At 37.1% G+C, this 7,447-nt stretch overlaps 1 pseudogene; it reads left to right on the forward strand.

Annotated features, from left to right (window-relative positions):
* Positions 1-5,131: 5,131 nt before the first annotated feature.
* On the forward strand, positions 5,132-6,440 carry LOC124840930 (AT-hook motif nuclear-localized protein 20 pseudogene; annotated as a pseudogene).
* Positions 6,441-7,447: the final 1,007 nt, after the last annotated feature.

Genomic DNA, 7,447 nt, shown 5'->3' on the forward strand with positions numbered 1-7,447 from the left:
GTATGGAAAACCTAAGGAAACCGATGGGAAGTGAGCAATGCATCTATTCAGGAAGCAAGATGAGTTCACATGTTGAAGCCATTGGGACGTGCAATTTAGTTTTAAGCAGTGGATTTGTTTTATGTTTAGAAAAGACCTTTTATGTTCCCAGTTTTAGTAAGAACTTGATTTCTATTTCACAACTTGCACCTTTGGGTTTTTCATTTAATTTTACGGATTCTGGTTTTACTTTATTGAATAAATCCAAGGTTATTGGCTTTGGGGAATTATGCGATGGTCTTTACTTTATTAAATTGCAAAACAATGCTGCCTATAGTTCTATGCATGTTTCCGCTGGGTTAAAAAGATGTGTTATGAATGAGGATTCTTCTGTTTTATGGCACCGAAGATTGGGACATATCTCCATTGAGAGAATTAAGCGATTAGTAAATGAAGGAGTACTTAGTACTTTGGATTTTACTGATTTTGAGACTTGCGTGGATTGCATTAAGGGTAAGCAAACTAACAAGTCCAAAAGAGGTGCTAAGAGGAGTTCAAATTTACTAGAAATTATTCATACAGATATTTGTTGTCCGGATATGGATGCAAGTAGTCCGAAATACTTTATCACCTTTATAGATGATTACTCACGATACATGTATCTGTATTTACTTCGTTCTAAGGATGAAGCCTTAGATGCCTTTAAAGTTTTTAAGGTTGAAGTAGAATTGCAATGCGGAAAGAAAATTAAGATTGTGAGATCAGATAGAGGTGGAGAGTACTACGGTAGATACACGGAGAATGGACAAGCACCTGGTCCGTTTGCTAGATTTCTTCAAGAACATGGGATTGTTGCCCAATATACCATGCCTGGCTCTCCAGATCAGAATGGTGTAGCAGAAAGAAGAAATCGAACCTTGATGGATATGGTGAGAAGTATGAGAAGTAATTCAAAACTTCCTCAGTTCTTGTGGACTGAAGCACTTAAGACGGCTGTGTATATAGTAAATCGGGTCCCAACTAAGGCTGTTTTAAAAACACCTTTTGAGTTATTCAAAGGTTGGAAACCTAGTTTGCGACATGTACGCGTTTGGGGATGTCCGTCTGAAGTAAGAATTTATAATCCACAAGAGAAGAAACTAGACCCAAGGACTATTAGTGGGTATTTCATTGGATATGCTGAAAAGTCCAAAGGGTATAGATTCTATTGTCCAAACCATAACACTAGGATTGTGGAATCAAGAAATGCAAAGTTTCTTGAAAATGACTTGATTAGTGGGAGTGATTTAAATCAAGACGTTGATCTTGAAAAAGATCACTATGAAGCTCAAACCTCTCAATCAAATGAAAGATTGGTAGTCATTCACGCTCCTTCAGTTCAAAAGCGTATTGAACAACCAATAATTGATGTTCCACAAATTGCTGAAAATGATAATATAGATCAAGTTGTTAACGAGGAGCAACAAGTAAATGTTGAACAACCAGTTGAACAACAAGCTTCTCATCAAGATGTTGACACAACATTAAGAAGATCTACTAGAATCAGAAGACCAGCAGTTTCTAGTGATTATGAAGTGTATTTACAAGAATCGGATTACAACATTGGAGCTGAAAATGATCCTGAAACGTTTTCACAAGCCATGAGTTCTAAAGAATCAAACCTATGGTATGATGCCATGAAAGACGAGATGGATTCTATGGCATCCAACAAAGTCTGGGATCTCGTTCAGTTGCCTGATGGTGTAAAATCCATTGGATGTAGATGGGTCTTTAAAACCAAGAAAGACTCACAAGGAAACATTGAGAGACATAAGGCAAGACTTGTTGCCAAAGGATTCACTCAGAGAGAAGGAATTGATTACACAGAGACATTTTCTCCTGTATCTAAGAAAGATTCCTTCCGAGTAATTATGGCATTAGTAGCTCATTTTGATTTTGAGTTACATCAAATGGATGTGAAAACAGCATTCCTTAATGGTGATCTAGAGGAAGAGGTTTACATGAAACAACCTGAAGGATTCTTTTCTAAAGACAGTGAACACTTGGTATGTAAGCTTAATAAATCCATCTATGGATTAAAACAAGCCTCCCGCCAATGGTATTTAAAATTTCATGATGTTATCACTTCATTCGGTTTTGAAGAAAACATCATGGATCAATGTATATACCAAAAGGTCAGTGGGAGTAAGATTTGTTTCCTTGTTTTATATGTGGATGACATTTTGCTTGCAACCAACGACAAGGGTATGCTATATGAAGTGAAACAATTTCTCTCAAATAACTTTGACATGAAGGATATGGGAGAGGCATCTTATGTCATCGGCATTAAGATTCATAGGGAAAGATCTCGAGGCATTTTGGGTTTGTCTCAAGAGACCTATATCAACAAAGTTTTAGAGAGGTTTAATATGAAGAATTGTTCACCAAGTGTAGCTCCCATTGTAAAGGGTGACAAACTTGAATTAAGTCAATGTCCGAAAAATGATCTTGAGCGGGAACAGATGAAAAATATTCCATATGCTTCAGCTGTCGGAAGTCTTATGTATGCTCAAGTTTGCACTAGACCTGACATTGCATTTGCAGTTGGAGTTTTAGGAAGATATCAGAGTAATCCAGGTGTTGACCACTGGAAAGCTGCAAAGAAAGTAATGAGATATCTTCAAGGAACAAAAGATTTCATGCTCATGTATAGACGAACTGCTAATTTAGAAGTGATTGGCTACTCCGATTCAGACTATGCTGGCTGCGTTGATTCACGAAAATCAACGTCTGGTTACATTTTTATGTTAGCTGATGGAGCAGTATCTTGGAGTAGCAAAAAGCAGACCTTGACTGCTACTTCTACTATGGAAGCTGAATTCGTTTCTTGTTTTGAGGCTTCTTCACATGGTGTATGGTTGAAGAGTTTTATATCTGGGCTTAGAGTTGTGGACTCAATTGCTAGGCCACTGAAGTTGTACTGTGATAACTCTGCTGCTGTTTTCATGGCTAAGAATAATAAAAGTGGAAGTCGAAGTAAGCACATCGACATTAAATATCTGGCCATAAGAGAACGTGTTAAAGAAAAGAAAGTGGTTATTGAGCACGTTAGCACTGAGTTGATGATTGCTGATCCTTTAACTAAAGGCATGCCACCAAAGAATTTTAAGGATCATGTAACGCGAATGGGACTTGGTTCCATGACGTGACAATCATTGTAAGTACTTTCATTTTGATAAAACTCTTATTCAGTTTGATGTTTTTCTCATATGTTTTTGTGCACATTTATTTTGAGAAGATATCATTTAGTTTTGATCTAGCATAAACATATGGTTTATGCATTAAGTTGAGAGCTAATGTTGAGAGAAATATATATTGTGGTACATGGAAGATAACACTCACTATCAGAGGACCTATCGCCATGACTCGTATATATTCTGTCACTTGTTGTGGTTAATAATTGGATAAATGGACCAAGTGGGAGAATGTTAACATTATTTTAAATATAAAATAAATATTATAGCATTTTCAGTTCCTATTTTTAAGGAACATAAAGTGGTCCATTAAGCCATTATTTTTATGCTTTTAACTGCATAGAGGTTATAGAGCAGTTATTAATTTTTAAACGTAAAGCCCATTTATTTTGAAACCTGTGATGGCCAGACTTTATATAAGGGAATGGGTTACTCTCAGTTTTGATCACTAAGCCTACTCCTCTATTCAGAAAAACACACCATCGAGTTTGAGTGAGTCAAGGTTTAGAAAACAAAACTGTCTTGTGTTTAGATTTACAAAATTGCAATGGCAGGAGGTACGCACATTATTCTTTCATTTTTTCTTCCGCTGTTTTTGATCTGAATGTGTTACTGTGATGTTAATATAACAGGTTTAGGTCAATTTCATACTCTGCTATTTTATCATATATATATATATATATATATATATATGTATGTTAATTTGGTCTTATGTAATGCAAACTAGTTTATTACTTTTTAAATATACTATCAATTATCCATAGAAAGAAAGACAAGTATAACAATAATGGATTGGAATGCAAACAAGAGGCAATGATTAGAATGGAATAATCAAATAGTAAAAGACTAAAATACTAACAAAACTAGATGTTTTAAAAAATAAATAAAAGGGTAAAAGAAAAGGAGATAAGTTTTTATTTTATATTTATTGAAGAGAGAGAAAGAGGAGAAAGAAACTAAAATGATAGAGACAAAAGAAGATGTTTGTTTATAAGTGGTTAAAATTAAAATTAAAAAAAAAGAAGATAAATAGAAAATTGGAGAGGCTTAAAATGGGAAAAAAAAGGGCAGGGAGATTGATTCTGGGTTAACCGCGGACACGAGAAGCAGGTGTTAAGCGGTGGGAGAAGGAAGGAGAATATAAGGAGAATCGAGCGGAAAATAGAAAGATGGTGGAAGGAGTTGAATAATATATAAAATCATCCACATATGAAACGACACACAGGCACACGCAAATTAAGCAAAGAATCGCCGTCCCACCCAAATTACTAGCAACAACCAAAAGATGGTGGGGTGCTCTCTGCTATCTCATCTCTTTCCACCTATTGCCTCCTTTTTCGTTTTTCCTCACCCTTCTTCTTTTTACCTTATTCCAATTCAATTTACCTTCACTTGGGGCAAAACCCCAGCCAAACACTCCCTATTGACCCATCTCAAACTCTGGTCTACGCTGCAACTCACCAATAATAAATATATCCACAACAGTAGTCAAAGGGAAAACCAAAAAATATTAAATAAAAACCCAAATTTATTATTATTATATTTAAAAAACATTAACTTTGTAATATTATTATTATTATTATTTTGGTTGTGATGATCAAAATAACGTTACGTAAGGCTTCCACAGAGCATCGCAGAGATGAGAAGGGAAAAATGGTCAAACATGTAACTCAAGCTGTGCTGTCACTGTGTGTGTGCTCTACTGTTTGAATAGGAAGAAGAAGTAGTAGTTTTCTTCTCCATCTGTCTCTCTCGTGTATATCAATATTGTCGGGAAGTGAGCAAGTTCGTGCACCCCACCTTCTCTCCCACCCCACACATCTAAAAATATTATATATATATATATATATATATATATATATATATATATATATATATATATATATATATATATATTATATAACACACAAACCTACAAACCAAACCCTAATCACACCTCCTTCTTCATCATCTTCTCCATATATTTTTTTTTCCTCTCTGTTGACTCAACCAAAAACTATACTATATCACTCTTCCTGTTTACTCGCCTCTCTCCGATCTATATATAATTCACTTTCTTCTTACTTCAGTTTTGGTCGGTTCATTTTTTTTTCTTGGTTTGAGTTATGGCCAACCGGTGGTGGACCGGGTCCGTCGGTCTTGAGAACTCGGGTGACTCGATGAGGAAACCGGATCTGGGATTTTCCATGAACGAGAGTGCGGTGACTGCGAACCACGCGGGGGAAGAAGAGGAGGAGAAAGAAAACAGCGACGAGCCCAAAGAGGGAGCTATTGACGTGGCCAGCACGCGCCGCCCGAGGGGTCGTCCACCGGGCTCAAAGAACAAGCCCAAACCGCCGATATTCGTCACCCGAGACAGCCCCAACGCGATGCGAAGCCACGTCATGGAGATTGCCAGCGGCGCCGACATCGCCGACTGCGTGGTCCAGTTCGCGCGGAGGCGCCAGCGCGGCGTGTCCATTCTCAGCGGCAGCGGGGCCGTCGTGAACGTTACTCTCCGCCAGCCCACGGCTCCTGGCGCCGTCATGGCTCTCCACGGCCGCTTCGATATCCTTTCCCTCACCGGCTCGTTTCTCCCCGGACCTTCCCCTCCCGGTGCCACCGGTCTCACCATCTATCTGGCAGGAGGCCAGGGACAGATCGTTGGCGGCGGGGTGGTGGGCCCACTGGTGGCGGCTGGTCCAGTTTTGATAATGGCGGCTACGTTTTCCAATGCAACTTACGAGAGATTGCCCTTGGAGGAGGATGATCAGGAGCAGGGTGGTGGCGGCGGGTCTCCGCCGGGGATGGGAGGCGGTCCTGGCGAAGCTTCGTCGTCAATTTCGGTGTATAATAATAATGTTCCTCCGAATCTGGGTCTTCCAAACGGACAACAGGTGAACCATGAAGCTTATTCTTCTCCTTGGGGTCATGCTCCTCATGCCAGACCTCCTTTCTAAAGATGAACATGGATTTTCTCAAATCAATCAAACACTATATTACTCTTCAGAAGGATCATATATGAGTCTTACTTAGTTCAGCCAGTTAATTAATTACCTTCTAGACTTTATTTAAATATAAGAATAATATTAATATTAATATTAATATCTGTGTTTCTGTATATTTAATTTACCATCCAACTTGTCTCACTCTAATAAGCAACCTATCTGTGACAGTGAGTGACCATGGGGTTGCTTCTTTCTGTAATCTAATTTCTTTGGTTTACCTTACTTTTACTTTTCACTCCAACCTCTGCTTCTATTTCCTTCCTCACATACACTACAATTAATACACTGCTGAAATAATACAATGTTAAATATATCAATTTTAATCACACCTATTAATTAAATTTCTTCTAGATCATGCTACTTTGACCGATAATATTCAAAGAAAATTAAACTCAACAACAGGGAACTCACTATTTCTTCCATCCATGCTGATCCATCATACTATTTAAGAAGCACCAAATCTTAAACAAGCTATTGTATATCCATCGTGTTACTAAAATTGTTTTTTCTTTCCACCACCAAATCTTAAACAAACTATACTATATCCAAATGAAGTAATCAATTATTGATTATTATAATATTATCTTGTATGCAATGCGTTTTAGCTCTCATGAACACACACAGTGCTTCAGACATGGGACAACCATGTAGATTTCTTAATACTGTTTGTCCTTGTGCTGATCGATTGCTGGAATATATCTAATCATTGGTCAAGATTATTTGTTAATAAACTTTATTCACTTAAGCAACATCCTTTATATAATCTGAAAAAAAAATATAAGTTTCGTATTATATAATTGGAACTTACATTAATAGGTGCTGAAATATGGGTATAAAAATATATTATATTCATTGGACTTGCTTCTATTAAGATAATTCGTGCAATTGTACTGGTTTTGCTTCTATATATAGCTATAGACAAGATTATAAATAGTTGTTTCCAGTTTAGGTGTGAGACTCTTATTTGTCTCTGAGTTTGTTCTCGGTGAGTTCGTTCTCGGTGAGTTCGTTGCCGTTATCAACATTGTCTGTGATGTTTTTTTTTGTCAGATCTTCACATTGTCGATTTCTTTTTCAATTTCTTCAAGTTCTTTCCTTTATCTGTCGTTCACTGCTTTGCTACTTCGTCTTTTGCCCTAACTATTATCATATTGTTTTTCTTTTATTTAAATTTTTTCTGTATTTTTACAACTATTCCACAAGTGTTTTTCTTTTATTTAAAATTTGCAAAAAGTATACCGATCATAA

Source organism: Vigna umbellata, chromosome 8, assembly GCF_029865625.1.
Source record: "Vigna umbellata cultivar VRB3 chromosome 8, Vumbellata_1.0, whole genome shotgun sequence".
NCBI lineage: Eukaryota > Viridiplantae > Streptophyta > Magnoliopsida > Fabales > Fabaceae > Vigna > Vigna umbellata.